General features: G+C 43.2%; 1 protein-coding gene across 3 annotated transcripts in view; it reads left to right on the top strand.

Annotated features, from left to right (window-relative positions):
* Nucleotides 1-1,185: 1,185 nt before the first annotated feature.
* Nucleotides 1,186-16,792, top strand: part of RGS7 (regulator of G protein signaling 7) — a 530,023-nt gene continuing 514,416 nt past the window's right edge. Inside the window, exon 1 of one of the 3 annotated variants that reach the window (XM_008694602.2) lies at nt 1,186-1,286. The gene's annotated coding sequence lies outside the window, so the exon portion shown is untranslated. The other 2 variants (XM_008694610.2, XM_040636051.1) reach the window with 2 other exon arrangements.

The following is a 16,792-nucleotide window of genomic DNA, read 5'->3' as shown; positions in this document are numbered from 1 at the left end:
CTTCCGGCCGTGCGGCCTGGACGCCGGGCCACCTGTCGTGCAGGAGCCGGACCGCCCACCGTCGTCTTCTCAGAACCGCGGCTGGGTGTTCGCACCTCAGCTTGCCGCGGTCATCGTCTGTTAGTTCGTCTCACACGTGCAGGCGCCTCTGAGCGCAGGTAGCCGCTGACGCGGCCCAGGCCGCCGCTGCCTCGGAGCTCATCCCGCCCCCTCGAGGTCCCCCTGCAGCCCCTCCAGCCTGGGCGGGAAGAGCACACCTTCCAGGCTCTCGGTTCGTCTGCTCCTGCCCGAGAGCAGAGCCGAACGTGGGCCGCGGAGCTCACGTCTCCGGCGAGGCTGAGCCTGAATAATTCCGGGGGCGGCTTCACGTTTGCACGCAGCGACCCTTTTTTTCTGCTGCCCAACATTGTGTAAAAGGCCTGTACGTGAAGGGATCCTCTTCGTCCCAAAGCTGGATCCTTCTCTCCGCTACAACTGCTTGTACTTGAAGACCGGGCTGCGGAGGCCAGCAGCCCGCCTCACGCTGCCTTCTTTGCCAGGCTTTTACCCCGTTTCCCAAAGCCCGGGTGCGTGCAGCCCTACCGACACGGCAGCTCTCCGCGGGCCAACACGGCCCGAGCCACCAACACGAGGAACCCCGCGTGGCTGCGCCTCGGGCCTGCCGCCCCAGGCCTTGGTGCCGACGGCTACGAGCTAAACGAGTGTGCGGGTGTCAGAAGCACCCACCGGCTCAGGACAGCCTCCCCGTGGCCAGGGTCAGGGCCGCGCTCGCTGAAGGCCACACCTCGATTCCTGCGCCCTGGCCTCGGCTGAAAAGACTCGCCGCATCATGTCGGTTGGGTTCTCAGATTTCTGGCTCCACATACTAGATGCTGTTCGCAGTGCATGTTCCCTGCCCAAACGCTGAGCCAGCTGAGAAGAAGGAAGAAGCATGGCATGCTGAACGAGACCGAATGCGTCTCCCCAGAATTCAGGTAACGGCCCGAATCCCCAGCGGGATGGTACTAGGATGCGGGGTCTTTGGGGGCGTGATGAGGGCATGAGAGTGGAACTCTCGCGAGTGGGATGGGTGCCCTTGCGAAAGAGGCCGCAGAGGGCGCCCCTCCCCCAGCGAGGACGCCGCGAAGGGCCGGCTGTCTGCGCACCGGGAAGCGGCTCTCGAGGCCCGAGCTGTGACGACACCGGGGGTGGGACTCTCAGCTTCCAGAACTGTGAGAAGGAACTTTCTGCTGTTCATAAGGCACCGGCTCTCTGTCGCGCTGTTATCGCAGCCCAGGCAGGCTAAGGTAGGGAAGCGCACGGCCGTGCTGGCACAGGTGAGCTGCGCGCCGGTATCCGTGGCCCGTGTTTTCCAACGGCCCCTCCCCTGAACCCGAGGGCAGACCTCGTCCGCCGGAGGGCAGGGAGAAGAGCAGAGGCCTGGCGTCCGCAGGCAGCCAGAAGCAAAGGGAAAAGAAAGAGGAAGGGCTGGTACGTCTGCTTGCCGATGTACCAGTTAGCTCCGTTCCTTCTTTTCTGGGGAGGAATGAGTATCACAGCGAGGAATAAGGAAGGAGAAAATAGGCTCAGGGAGGGGAAGGGATGTGTCCAAGACTGCGGCAATCGGTAGTGTTCACACTGGAATTTGCACCTGGCCACCGTGCCCTGTGTCTAGGAAGTGGCTAAGCACGTCTGGATTTGTACACCTCTGTTCCTGGTACGTACAACTCTGAGTGTTCGCAATGTCGCTCACACCCCTGCCTGGCAGAGACTGTAACTGTACGACGACCTTGGAATCTCCAGGTCCTGATACCCTGCCTGACACATAGTAGAAATTCAGTACGTGCTTCTTGAGCTCCACTGAATGGGGCCGCTGTCTTTAGAAGGAACGCATGAGGGGCCTGGGTGGCTCAGTCGTTAAGCGTCTGCCTTTGGCTCAGGGCGTGATCTCAGGGTCCTGGGATCGAATCCTGCATCGGGCTCCCTTCTCTGCAGGAAGCCTGTTTCTTCCTCTCCCACTCCCCCTGCTTGTGTTCCTATCTCGCTGTCTCTCTGCATGACTGTTTCTATTCCTGTTACAGCTCCTGTATAACAAATTATCTCCCAAAGCAAGAACTTAAAACAACCATTGATTTTCTGGGGGATGTTGTGGGTCAATAATTCTGGGAGGGTTGGGTCAGACTGTGCCTTCTTGGGGTCTCTTGCGTGGTTCTGTCAGACGTTGGCTTCCGTCATCTGAGGGTCTGGCTGGGCTGGTGTCGCGATGGCTCTTCCTGGTGGCGGGCAATCATTGCTGGCTGTCGTGTGGATGAAGCTGTGCAGGGCCGGCCTCCTCTCCGGTCTGGTGCTCTGGCGTAGTCACACATATCCATGGTGCGGGCTTCCCCTGAGCAAGTGCCCTGAGACGACCAGGTAGAAGCCACACGGCCTTTTCTGACCTAGCCCTGGAACCACACAGCCTGGGAAGACACAGCTCCTGCATTTTATTGGTGTAATTTAGTTACTAAGGCCAGCTCTCGGTCAAGGTGTGGAGAGGTAGACCCCACCTCTTGATGGAAAAAATGTCAGTGAATTTGAGGACCGGTTTTGAACTTGCCACATGACCTTTCCCATTCAAGTACATGTCCTCCTCTCTCCACTCTCATAGGCAATCCATAATTTACCTCCTTTGAGCTGCATTCTTCACTTAACTGATAAATTAACTAATTTTTAACTGTTTTAATGAACTCTGACAAATAAATATATTGTTTCTTTAAAGAAAAGTATTCATTTTACAAAGGGCTTTCAGAACTGAAAATAATAGCTTAAAAATACCATAACTTTCGAGCATGATCCTGTGTGAAGAATATATTTTTGAGAAGATGAGGCTTTCAGTGGGTCTGACATCGCACATCTGTACCTAACTACGTATAGATGGACCAAAATATGAGGATTATGTCCTAAGTAAACAGATTCATGTGAAGTCCCAGAAAGTCAAATGCAATTCATCCATTGCCAGACTTAACTGAGGTAGAATTTATCGCTTAAATTTTAGTGTACTGTCGACCTGGAAAGCTGCTACTTATCTGAAAAAGTGGAAAATTCTCAATAAACAATTTTTAACTTGAGAAATACATAGTGTGCAGTACTCCAGAAGAGAAAAGCATAGAGTGGGTCCAGTCTAACAGAATGCCATGATGCTCCAAATCCCTGTAATGGTTTGTTTAGGTGGTTTGGTGATAAGGAGCAGAGCAAAGGGACCTAAGATTGAGACCACATTCAGTGAAAAAGGGAAAATGCTATTTTAGAGAGTGGAAAAAGCAATTTATATTTCAGTAAAAAAAGATGCCTGTAGGTTTTCCACTGGGGGCAATGTATCAGACTAAATATGTTTTTAAAGAAAACTCTCCTGATAAAAAACTAATACAAAATCTGTTTTGAGAATACATTTTTATGTCGAAACATAATATATATACAGAAAGTGCACAACTCATTAATCTATACAGCTTTTAAACTTTTGCCTCTGGTATATTGAATGTAATGGCAGTGAGATAAAAAAATGTCACTAGCATCCTAAAAGCCCATCTCATGCCTTTCTCAGGCTATTATTCATTCCAAAGTTCATCACTATTCTGATTTCTATAATCATAGTTTGTGTTTGAACTTTACAGAGAGAGAATGTTAAGGGATGAGCCCTACTTTGTCTAGGTTCTTTGGCCGAACGTTCTTTGTGGTATCGTCCTGTTGTTAAGTTATTTTTACTGATATGTAATATTGTAATGAATTAATATGCTCCCACTATTTATTCATACTACCATTGATGGGTATTTAGATTGTTTACATTTTAGGAAAATGGTTTTCTACTGGGGGTGATTTTGCTCCCCAGAGGACATTGGCAGTGTCCAGACACATGTTCGGTTTTATAATGGGGTGGGCTGGGGTTGCTATTGGAATTTAGCGGGTAGAGTGCGGAGATGTTGCTAACTGTCCTACAAAGCACAGAAAGGCCTCCCACAACAAAGAATTATCCAATGCAACATGTCAGTAGCACTGAGGTCCAGAAACCCTGGTGTAGGCTTACTGCAGTAGTGTAACTATGAGCTCTGTTGCGCGTGTCTGTTGGTGAAGGTGCTTTACGTCTCTCTTGGGTGAATACACGGAGGGAGAATGCTTGGCTGGTACAGCAGCTGCCTGTTCAACTTTAGAAGATACGACCCAATAGTTTTCCAAAGGACTATGACCAACTTACATTCCCACCGTGCAGGAGAGTTTTGGTTGTTCCATATCCACACCAATATGGCTTTTCTGTCTTTTAATTTTGGTATTTCTGGTGGTTTTTAGTCATATCTCTTTGTGCTTTTGATTTTCATTTCCATGGTGACTACTGATTATGAATACTTTCTCATATGTTTACTGGTCATTAAAATATGCCTCTTTGTGGAATACCTGTTCAAGCATCTCACCCGGGACAATTTTCTATAGGCTTGTTTGATGTTTGCTTACTCACTTCTAGGAGTTCTTTACACATTTTTTATACCCATCTAGACTCAGGACTTCTCTCTCAATGTGTCTATACTTATGCAGCCTGGCAGTGCAGGGAGTTATCACCTTTTGGGTAAAATTTTGAGTACTGGAGGATGAGTATTGTTTTCCTTTTTTGCCCTCCTACTGAACAAACATCCTGAAAGCATGCTGTATGTTGACTCAGCCAGTCCATGGATTTGAGCAACCAGTTGTACGTATCAGAGGCCAACTCAATCATGCATTTTAAACTCCAAAACAAAACAAAAAAAATCTCCAAAATGAAAAGCACTCTTCCAAGACATTTTTTAGAGCTGTCTTCTGCCAGAACTCAGCTTATCTCTTTGTTGAACTGCTCTAAATATCATATAGTATATTTTTTAATGAACAACCCAAACTTATTCACCTTTAACTTCCACACATCATTAGGTAACTTTGACAGTGCATTTGCTATATTTACAGCACTGGGCTAAGCCCTTTATATGCATATCAACAAATCCTCAGACACACACACAAAATAATTACTATTATTAGCTCCATTTTACAAATAAAAAGATTGCACATAGGAGTTTAACAACTTACTCAAGATTATGCAGCTAGTATGTACTGAAACCGAAAACCAAGTCTGATCATTTTGGTTCAAAAATCCTGTTTGACTCATTTTATGAGGCTAAAATTATCCTGATACCAAAACCATAAAAAGACACTATTAGTAAAGAAAGCTACAGGCGAATGTTCCTGATAAGTATAGTTGCAAAAATTCTCAATAAAATATTAGCAAACTGAACTCAGCAGCACATTAGAGAGATCGTTCACCATGTCATGTGGGATTTATCCCTAGGATGCAAGGATGGTTCAACATGTGCAAATCAAAGTGACACACTGCATTAATAGAATGAAATGAATCAGCATGATACACCACATTAATTAAATGAAGGATAAAAATTATATGATCATCTCAAAAGACACAGAAAAAAGCATTTGGCAAAATTCCATACCCATATATGATAAAAACTTTAACAAATTAGACATAGAAGGAGCATATCTCAATATAATAAAGGGCATACATGACAATCCCACAGCTAACATCATACTCAGTGGTGAAAGGATGAAAGCCATTCTTCTAAGATCAGTAAGGAGACAAGGTATCCCCTCTCACCATTCTTATCCAACACAGTACTGGAATTCCTAGCCACAGAAAGCAGAAATGAAAAAGAAATAAAAGGCAGTCAGAATTGGAAAGGAAGAAGTAAAATTGTCTTTATAGGGAGATGACATGATGTCATGCATAAAAGTCTAAAGACTCAACCAAAAAACTGTTAGATCTAATCAGCAAATTCAGTGAAGTTGTAGGATACAAAGTTAACATACAAAAATCAGTAGTGTTTCTATAAACTAACAATAAAATCTCTGAAAAAGAAATAAAGAAAGCAATCCCATTTATAGAAGCATCAAAAACAATAAAACATTTGATAAACTTAACCAAGGAGATGAAAATTCTCTTCACTGAAAACTACAAGGCAGTGATGAAAGAAATCAAAGAAGACACAAATAAATGGAAAGGTATCCGTTGTCCATGGATTGAAAGAATTAATATTGTTAAAATGTCAATACTACCAGAAACCATCTATAGATTCAATGCAATCCCTGTCAAGTTTCCAGTGGCACTTTTTACAGAAGTAGATAAGTGCTCCTGAAATTTATATGGAACCACAAAGGACCCCAAATAGCCAAAGCAGTCCTGAGAAAGAATAAAGAAGAAAGTATCACACTTCCTGATTTCAAGCTATACTACAAAGCTCTAGTTATCGAAACAGTATGGTACTTGCATAAAAGCAGACAAATACACCAATGGAACAGAACTGAGAGCCAAGAAATAAATCCAACCATAAATGTTCAATTGATATTTGATAAGGGAGCCAAGGATAATCAATGAAAAAAAGACTGTCTTTACAATTAGTGGTGCTGGGATAATTGGATATTCACATGTAAAAGAATGAAACTAGACTCTATTTTATACCATTCACATAAATTAACTAAAAATGGTTAAAGACTTAAATGTAAGATCTGAAACCATGAAACTCCTAGAAGAAAACAGAAATAAAACTCCTTGACATGAATCCTGGTAATGTTTTGAATATGAAACACAAAGCACAAGCAACTAAATCAAAAATAAACTGGTGGGGCTGCATCATCCTGAAAATCTTCTGCACAGCAAAGGAAACCATCAACAAAGTGAAAAGACAGTATATGGAAGGGGAAAAAATATTTGCAAACCATATATCTGGTAAGGGATTAATATCCAAAATACATACAGAACTCATAACATCTTAACAGCAAAATAAATAAATATGTAAAATTTAAAAATAACCCAATTTTAAAATGGGCAAAAGACCTGACTAAACATTTCTCCGAAGAATATACATGAAAGGCCAATAGGTACATGAAAAGATGATTAATATCCCTATCAGGGAAATGAAAACTAAAACCATAATGGGATATCACTTCATGCCTGTTAGAGTGGCCATTATGAAACAGACAAGAGAGGGGCACCTGGGTGACTCGGTCAGTTAAGCATCTGACTCTTGATTTCAGCTCAGGTCATGATCTCAAGGTTGTGAGATCAAGCCCTGCAACATTCTCTCTTTCCCTCTTCCTCTGCCCTCCTCCTAAAAAAAAAAAAAAAAAGAGGAATGATAACAAATGCTGGCATGGTTGTGGAGTAAAGGGAACTCTTGTGGACTGTTGGTGGGCTTGTATATTAGTGCAGCCCCTATGGAAAACAGTATACAGAATTCTCCAAAAATTAAAAGCTAAACAACCGTATGACCTAACAATTTTACTTCTGAGAATATATCCAAAAGTAACTACAACACTAATTTGAAAAGATACCGGTACCTTTCATGTTCCAAGAAGCATTATTTACAATAGCCATGATATGGAAACAACCTAAGTGTTCATGGATTGATGACTGGATAGAGAAGCTGAGGTACACACAATGGAATATTATTCAGCCATAAAAAGGGGAATCCTACTATTTGTGACAACATGGATGGACCCCTGAGGGCATTATACTAAGTGACATAAGTCAAACAGAGAAAGACAAATACTGTATGATCTCACTTATATGTGGAATACAAAAAAAAATTAACTCACAACCAATTCATAGAATAAGAGATCAATAAGACTTGCAGTTACCAAGAGGTGGGTAATGGGAGACAGGCAACTGAAGAAAGGTGGTCAAAAAAGTACAAACTGCCGGTTATAAGACACGTAAGTACTGGGGGTGTAATGTACAGCATGATGATTGTATCTATGGAATGCAGGAAAGTTAAGAGAGTAAACCCTAAGAGCTCTCATCACAGGAGAAAATTTTGTTTCTTTATTCTTTTCTTCTTTCTTTTCTTTTTTTTTTAAATTATTATTAGGATATGTTAGTCACCAGACGGTACACCCTTAGTTTTTGGTGTAGCGTTCCGTGATTCATTGTTTGCGTCTAACACCCAGTGCTCCATGCAATGCGTGCCCCCCTTACTACCCCTCTTTCTTTCCTTTTTACTGCATCTGGATGAGAAGACAGATGGCAGCTGAACCTGTTGTAATCCGTTGACCATCTACACAAATCATGCTGTACATCTTAAATGTATACAAGGGTGTATGTCAATTATTTCTCAGTAAAACTGGAAAAATCGCGGTTTGGTGAAGCGCAACGTTCTCCGCTTCAGTGCGATCCTAGTTGTAAATGCGAACGTGAGGAACGCGCTGCTGCTCTCGCGAGACCTCGTGTCACACGTGTGGAAACGGCCGCCGTGTTGCTTCTGAAGGTTTCCTCTCGGTGTTTTCTTGTTGATGATGATGGGAAGGGGGAGGAGGATAAAGACGAGGACGGTGACAATGAATCGCCTAGCCCCGCTTCCTTTATAGAGTAAAAAGTAGGGTAATCTCGGGGGGAGGGAGACTTTCATTCACCTCCAGGGGAACAGATGGCTCAAGCGTAGGTGGAGCTAGACAAGCACAACTGGGAAGCGGAGCCTGTTCCTAAGCACACAGCGGGCTAATAAAAGAAAACAAACACGTGGCAACCAGTGCTGAGTGAGATAACAAGAGGAAACACTGCAGCCAAACCACAGGACAAGCCAGGAGAGCAGAAAGGGAGTCTCCCCATACTACAGCATGTGTACCTTCCAATTTACCCATCTTGAAAACGTTTCATCTCCGTTTTCTTACTGGTGACTCCCTGCAGGCAGAGACGGGAGTGAATGAACCAAAGGCTTTGGGCTGCACAAACTCGGGTCTCATTCCAGGACTTTGCCACGTACCAGCTGTGGTCTTCGGAGAAGCTGCTTGATCTGCGAGGTTCGATTTTCTCATCTGTAAAATGACTGTTAAAAGCCTGCTTTTCTGGGATTTTGTGAAGGGTAATTTGCATGCAAGGGTTTTATTGGGCTCTCTCTGATCACACCTGTGGGGGAGGGAAAGAAGCAAAATTGGGTCGAGTGGAAGTTGGACTGCTGTGCTCTTGTAAGGGAAACCTCAGCTGATCTTGTAGGGGCTCTGGAGCTGGGATGATCCTTCTGAGTTGTCCTGCCCCAGGCGAAGCATCAGGCCCTTGAAGCCCTCCTCGTGGACCAGACGTTGCTATGGGTTTTTTCCAGGGAGGATGTGTGACCTTGGGTAGGTGCTCTCTTTAGTTTAGGCTGGTTCCCTGAGAGCTGCTGCCCTCAAGCGCATGGGGGAACGGAGCGCTTCCATTGTGAAGGGGGAGCTGGATCGTGCCCCACGGTCTCACGGGAGAACCTACAGCCCTGATCCCATAGTATATACAAGGGATATACCTCGTCACCTCGGCTCCCCTTCCCAGCATCTCACCATGCTTTTCCCTAAGATGCTGTAATTGGACATCAAGCAGACACCACTGACTCCACCCTAGGGTTAGTCTGTCTTCCTGGTCTCCGTCCGGGCTTTCTATGCTGACAGCCATTTCCTGAGGTTATAGCATGCTTTTCTGGCAAGACCTAGCCACTTGATTCAGAGATTGCCTTTGAGAGGTTCCCAAGAGCAGTCAGATTTTCAAGCCCGGGTCCTGGATCTGTGTACCCTGAGCGTTGTTGCACATGTACGCTCATCTCTGCTGTAGTCCAGATCCTACAGCTTAATCTCCAAATGTCAGTCTGGCACTAGTCGGCAGCACAAAAAAGTGCCAAGAGCCAGAGAGATCAGGTAGGAGTCAACAAAACAAGTGCCACTGAAAGGATTTGCATCGAGGGTGGGCCTTTTCCCCAAACACTCAGAGAAGGGTGACCTGGTTGGGAATAACTAGCCAGCTATTGGATGGCACTCCCCACATGGCTGTTGAGTCTTAGTTTGTATATTATGTGAACCCTTCCAAAGCATCAGTGATGGTTTTGATTAGTGGCAGCTAATATTTATGGAGCCCTAGCCATGTGTCCATTCTGGGCTAAGTGCTCCATGTGGGTTATCCACACCACAACCCTCAGCTCCTGCGAGGAGAAGAATGTTACCCTCTACATTTGTAACTGAGGAGATGGCCTGAGGTTTGCGGAGGGTGAAGGATCTCGCACCTGCCCCTTTAGATCCATAAATAATCCGTAGGCCAAGGAGGGGAACAAAACCTCAGAATGTGACCTGATTTGCAAGCAGGATCTTTGAAGCTGCAATGAGTTAAGGATCTCAAGCTCCACATCCAATGACTAGTATCATAAGATGAGTTGAAGCCATGGAGACACACACAGAAGGAAAGGCCATGTAAGGACAGAGGCAGAGATTGGATGGACGTGGCTACAAGCAATAGAACCGGGAGAGTCAAGGGAGGGCTGACCTCTAAAGTCTTCAGAGAAAAGGTGTGGCCCCGCTGGCACTTTGATTTCAGACTTCTGAAATCATCTGCTGGAGAACTGATTAAGAATACATCTCTGTAGTCTTAAACCAGCACATTTGTGGAATGTCTTACGGAAGCCCTAGGAAACTGATAACGTGGTTTAATAGAAACAGAGCTAACCTGGGAACCACTTCTTGTTCTCTGGGCTAATGTGATCTACAAAATGAAGAGATTGGTCCCAATGGCCCCTAGGATCCCCTTCATGTTTGTCAGTGTATGATCCTAAACCGTGCCTTTTCCTCACATAATCTCTGTGCTATCTGTTTCATCCTCACATCTGTTGGGTCCAGCACACAGGCAGCCACTCAGCTCCTTCAATATACCTTTGTAAATGGTTTTTCTCCTACGAATCTCTTACATAAAATGAAATCTAAAATTACTTCAATTTTGAAAAAACTCTTCATTTGTTCTTGCGGTCTCTTCACCTGCTAAGCCAGGCCCTTACAGCATAAATGAGGGGTTCAAAAGTTATTGCAAAGCACTTGGATTCACCTGACTCTTCACTTCAGTGGGCCATGTCAGCAATGTCCAGGCCCTAGAAAGAGCCTGACTCTCAGAAGCAATCACATCAGTCACCTGAAAAAGGTTGAAGGCTCTGAAACACAGGACTTTTTACAGCACAGATAATGCCCACACGCACAGTCTTCCTTAAACTTTTGCAAGACAAGACCATGACCCACATCTTCCCATCAACGAGGCAGCAAAATTAAAGCAACATAAAAGTAGATTCCTACCCTTAAAACACTTTGCTCTTCAGTGATCCCATAAATAAATCTAGACATGGATCATACTCCCTCACTTAACACATCTCGCTTATGTGCCCGTGGCTGAATACCAAAGCAGCAGGGAACTGATGTGAAGAAGGGTGAGTTAACACTCAGCCAATAAGTAAGGGAACTAGAATCAAACTTAACTCCGTTTGACTACAGATTGTGTGCTCCTGATTCCTACCCTACTTTCACCCCTTCCCCGTACTCTGGTTTGAGGATAGCTTAGCTAGAAGCAAGAATGAAGACAATGAGGTTAGTTAAGAGACACGCAATTTTCCAGGTAAGAAACAATACGCACTTGAATGAAGGTAGGAGTGATACTTTAAAGAGTAGCTTGCAGTTTTCAGGAGGTGGAAGTTAGATATGGGGGTCGATTTGCAGAAGAGGGCATTGGGATGGATGACACCTAGTTTTGTGTCTCAGTAGGTGAGTAAATGGTGGTATTCACCTTGGCTGGGAGCGCAGGAGGAGAAGAGATAGCTTGAGTTCAGTTTTGGACACACCAGTTGTATCTCCATTCTTGTGCAGATGCTCAGTGGACAGTTGTCTAAATGGTATGTATATTAGGATCAATTTTTACATCTCCCAGATTGGCTTGGCCTCTCCTGCTTCCCAAACACTTGGCCACTTGCTTAATGGAGAAAGCCCAGACTGCTGCCATTTAGACTGTCAGCACTGCTGGGGGTCCTAGTCACCTCTCAGGGGACTAGCCTCTGGCTGCCTCCATTGTCCCCAGGATGGTGGAAGCCACTGTGGCTCTCCAAACCTGTCCGGATGGGATCCAGAGGTGCTGGCTTCTCCCACGACTTCTGGACTCAGATGAAATGCTCTCCTGGGAGACTGGCTTCCCCAACAGCTTCTCATAACCTGGAAGTGAGCCCCACATTTGGTGTGGAGGTTACTTAGAATGTAGGAAGATATCTTAACTGAGTATGAGTGTTGAAATAGTAGGTTTAAAAAGAAAAGAAAGCGATCCCAGATTCTGAGTTCAGGGAAAACTCTTCATGAGTGAAGATGAAATGAAGTAGGTAAAATATGGTATGAAATTAAAATAATTTAAAAGTTTATCACACTAAATGAGTAACATTAGACTGTAGAACCTATAAAACCCCCATTACTTTTGCTAGTATTATGACGTATTTTGAAATATAGTAATAACTGTTGTTTGATATTTATAGAACTGCTTTAGTCTAGCTCTAGGACAGGTACCATAAGACGACGTGTAAAGGGTTAGGTAGTAAATCCTAATGCCCCAAGCTTATCGAACCCTTTGGGCTTTTGGAGGTGGCAGTAGAACATTATTTTGGAGTAGTGACGTGAATCAGTCTGGAGAAGCCTTCTGTTACAAAGCTCACTAGGACTTCCTCTTTCTCCATAAGCAACTCCTAGGGCATTTATCTTATAAGGACATTTTACAGCAAGGAATGCAAAGGAAAAACTCGGAAATGTTGGAATTTCTAGTATTCTGTAGTCCTTCAAATTTCTCTACGTGTATGTAAAATTAGTTCTGTCCATTGGTCTTGAAGGTCTGTGTTTGTGTTTGCACACAGGGGTGGGGCATGGGTCTAGTCTGTTGCCTTGCATGCCAACCAGTCTCACTTCCTCTAGAGAGAGAAGTGGATTTATTGTCCCTTGTTTCTCTTCCATTCCCTTGCTACCTATTTAACCAATAAAAAACATTCTTGCCTGGCTTCTTTTATAAAGATAAAGTGTAGTCCTAAGGGACTGAAACAGTTCTTGGCTTGAGGTTAATGTCTAATTGTGATACTATTGCCTTGAAAAAAAGAATTTGCAGCTTTTGAGTTATTGGAGTCTGTGAGTAAAAAGAGGTCTGGGAGAGTGAAGAAAACAGCATGACGAGGGCTGCTTGTAGATTTCACCTTTTTATTGTTGCTTAATGTCTAAACCTGAGTTACTTAGAAGCAATCTGCATGTGTAGAATTCATTATCAGCTGCTTCGTGGTATATCAAATACATAATTTCCAACGGTTTGGGTGATAAATTTGTGGTACTTTGTTAGGATTTTCAAAATCTTTTGAAATCATAAATTTGAAGAAAAAAATGAGACGCAAACTCATTCCTACTCTAATGAAAATACCTCAGTATTCTCATCCCATGAAAGTCAGGTGGTGAAATTATCCTCCCACAACTAAACAAGATAACGATTTTTAAGTTTTTGCAGGTTGACTTAGCTCTATGTGTGTTATTTAATATGAATTTTGTGGTGATTTCTTCTCAATCATTAAATCATCTATAGAATTAAAAAAAGGAACTGGCTGATTATTGTCAGAGCTCTTATAAAACTCGTACTCATTTAGGAAATGCAGGTACTAGGCCCAGAGCAGTTAAAGGCCTTAACAAAAGATATGCAGCTGGTTTGTTGGTGGTGGAGAAGTTGGAGACGAAAAAGAAAGCTGTATCAGGAGCTTTCCAGCGCCTCCCGTGGACTGTCCACCAGTCCTCACGCAGCTCCGTCAATCTCCACCTCTTACACGAGCCACTCATTTCTTCTGTATCTAGTGTTAGCATCTTAGAATAAATCGGCCTTATGCTGTGGGTGACTCAATTTGATAAAATCTGTTTTATTCAGAAGAATTCCTGAAAGTGACTGATTTTTAATATAATGTTCTGAATGTATTATTCCCTTCCTTAGTCAAAATTAAAAATGCCTGAACGGTTATACTGTGGAAATCCTCCATGCTGCCCTGTCACTCAGCCTCCCCATTCAGTTCCCCTGGTCAACCTGTGTTATTAGATTCTTGTGTTAGCCTTGCAAATATATTTTATTTATATGCAAGGAAATAAACTTCATGCATTCTTTTTACTCCCGTTTTGATAGCAGCTTTTACTGTGACGATAAACTACTCCAAAAGTCAATGGCTCATCCCAAGGAACTTTTGGTTATGGGTGTGGGGGTCAGCTGCGGGCTTGACTGTAGTTCTGCTGGTATGAGCTGGACTTGGCTGGGTTTGAACCAGGTCCGCTCCACATGTCTCGTTCTGGGCCCCACGCTGAGGCTGCAGGAGCTATTTGTGCTTCCTCTCATGGCAGATGGCAGGAGCTCCAGGGAGCCTAGCAAAAACATACAATGCCTCTAAATCCTTTGCTTACAAATGTCACACTTGTTTCCATCCATATGTCATTGGTTAACGGAAGTCATGTGATCCAGTCCAGAGTCAATGGGGTGAGGAAACAGGTTCCTTCCACAGGGTGGTAGGAGCGAATATTTAAAGATTAATGATGCCGATTATTAACCTAAGATAAGCTTATGCAATATACCCTGCATTTTTACTTAATATATCTTGGACAGATTCGAGTGTCAGTCCATTAACAGCTTTTTTTTTTCATTTTTTATATCTACACAGTATTCCATTTTATGGACATCCATCATTTAATTATTCAGTTCTCTGTTGATGGACATTTCGATTATTTACAACATTTTGTTATCGCAAACATTACTGCAATGGGTAATTGCATACATACACCACTTCGTGTATGTGCAAGTTCTATATGCAAAATAAATTCCTTGGAGTTGGGTTGTTGGGCGCAAAGACAGATATTTAATTTTGGTAAGCACTGAAAATTTCGCTTCTGTAGACACTGTGTTTACATGCATCTCCCCCAGCAATATGTGAAAGGACCTGTTTCAACACATGTCTGACAACTCATTGTCACCAAGCTTTTGAATCTTTTTCAATCTGGTGGAAACTCAGTGGTTTTGTTGTTGTTTTGTTTTGTTTTAACAACAGCTGTGTTGGGATATAATTCATTTACCGCAAGAGTCACCCTTTTAAAGCACACAGTTCAGTGGGTTTCAGCGTATTCCCAGAGTTGTGCCAACATCAGCGCCATGTAATTTTACAATATTTTCATCGTCTCCAAAAGAAACGCTGTACACACATGAGTTGTTTCTCACTCCCCATGTCTAGGCCTTGGCAACTACTTATCTGTGTTTTGTCTCCATGGATTTGTCTGTTCTGGACGTTTCCTAGAAATGGAATCAGATCTCTGGTGGAGGGGTTTTTATACTTCATACTATTTTCAAGGTCTGTCCGTTGGGCCTTGTCATAGTACCAGCACTTCATTCCTTTTTGTTACTGAATAATTTTCTGTTATACAAGTATACCAGATTGGTTCATCTACTCATCAGATGACAGACGTTTGGGTTGTTTCTACTTTTTCACTATTATGAAAAATGCTGATATGGACATTTATGTCCAAGTTTTTATGTAGACATATTCTTTCATTTCTCTTGAGTAAATAACAATATGTGCAATTGCTGGGCCATGTGCTAATTCTGTTTAGTAATAGGAAGAACTACCAAACCGTTTTCCAAAGTGAAAGCACAATTTGGCGACCTCTCAGCAATGTATGAAGGTTCTATTCTCCTCATCTATTCCACCACTCGTTATTAGCTGTCTTTTTCATTCAGCATGCTTTTTATATCTCTTTGTGCTTTTGATTAGCATTTCCTAAGTGCTAATGATGCTGACCATCTTTTCACGTACTGATTGGCCCTTGGTATACCTTCTTTAGCAAAAGTCTTTATTTATTTATTTTTTTAAGTAGGCTCTACACCCAAAGTGGATTTGAACTCATGACCCTGGGGTCGAGAGTCACATGCTCTACCAACTGAACCAGCCAGGCCCCCCTTTGCCCACTTTTAGTTGAGTTATCTTTTTATTGTTGAATTGTAAGTGCTGTTTATATATTAGGGATAGCAGCTTCTTATCAGATATATAATATCAAAATATTTTCTCCTGTTCTGTGGGTTGTCTTTCCACTTTCTTGATGTTGTCCTTTGAAGCACAAAAGTTACACATTTTCATGAAGTTTAAGGAATCTTTTTTACTTTTGTTGCTTCTGCTTTTGGTGTCATATCTAGGAAATGATTCCCTAACCCAACTCCATGAAGATCTACTCTTAAGGTTTTTCTTAGAGGATTAGAGTTCTTAGATTGAAGTTTATGATCCATATTGAGTTACTTTTCGTAAATGGTGTGATATAGAGATTCAACCTTATCCTTTGCATGTGGATTCTAGTTGAGCCAGCACCATTTGTTGAAAAAGCTATTCTTTCCTCTTTTAAAATTGTTTAAAAAGATTTTATTTATTTATTTGAGAGAGAGTGAGTGAGAGCTTGAATGGGGGTGGGGAGAGGAAAGGAAACATAGAGAGAGAAGCAGACTCCCTGCTGAGCAGGGAGCCCAACATGGGGCTCAATCCCAGGACCCTGGGATCATGACCTGAGCCAAAGGCAGACTCTTAACCAACAGACCCATCTAGGTGCCCTTATTCTTTCCTCTTTAAATGGTCTTGGCATCCTTAACAAAAAATCAATTGACCATAACAATAGGCACAAAAAAGCTGCTCATCATCACTAACCATGAGGGAAATGCAGATCAAAACTACAATGAGATATCGCCTCACACCTGTCAGAATGGCTAGTATCAAAAAAATGAGAAACAGGTGTTGGCAAGGATGTGGAGAAAGAAGAACCTTCGTGCACTATTGGTGGGAATGTAAACTGGTGCAGCTACTCTGGAAAAGAGTAGGGTCCCCAAAAAACTAAAAATAGAGGTACTATTTGATTCAGTAATCCCACTTTTGGGTATTTACCCAAAGAAAACAAAAACAATAATTTG

Source organism: Ursus maritimus, unplaced genomic scaffold (assembly GCF_017311325.1).
Source record: "Ursus maritimus isolate PB19 unplaced genomic scaffold, ASM1731132v1 scaffold_2, whole genome shotgun sequence".
NCBI classification, from domain to species: Eukaryota; Metazoa; Chordata; class Mammalia; order Carnivora; family Ursidae; genus Ursus; species Ursus maritimus.
Note: the sequence above shows the minus strand (reverse complement) of the source record. Positions and strands in the feature narration are given on the sequence as shown.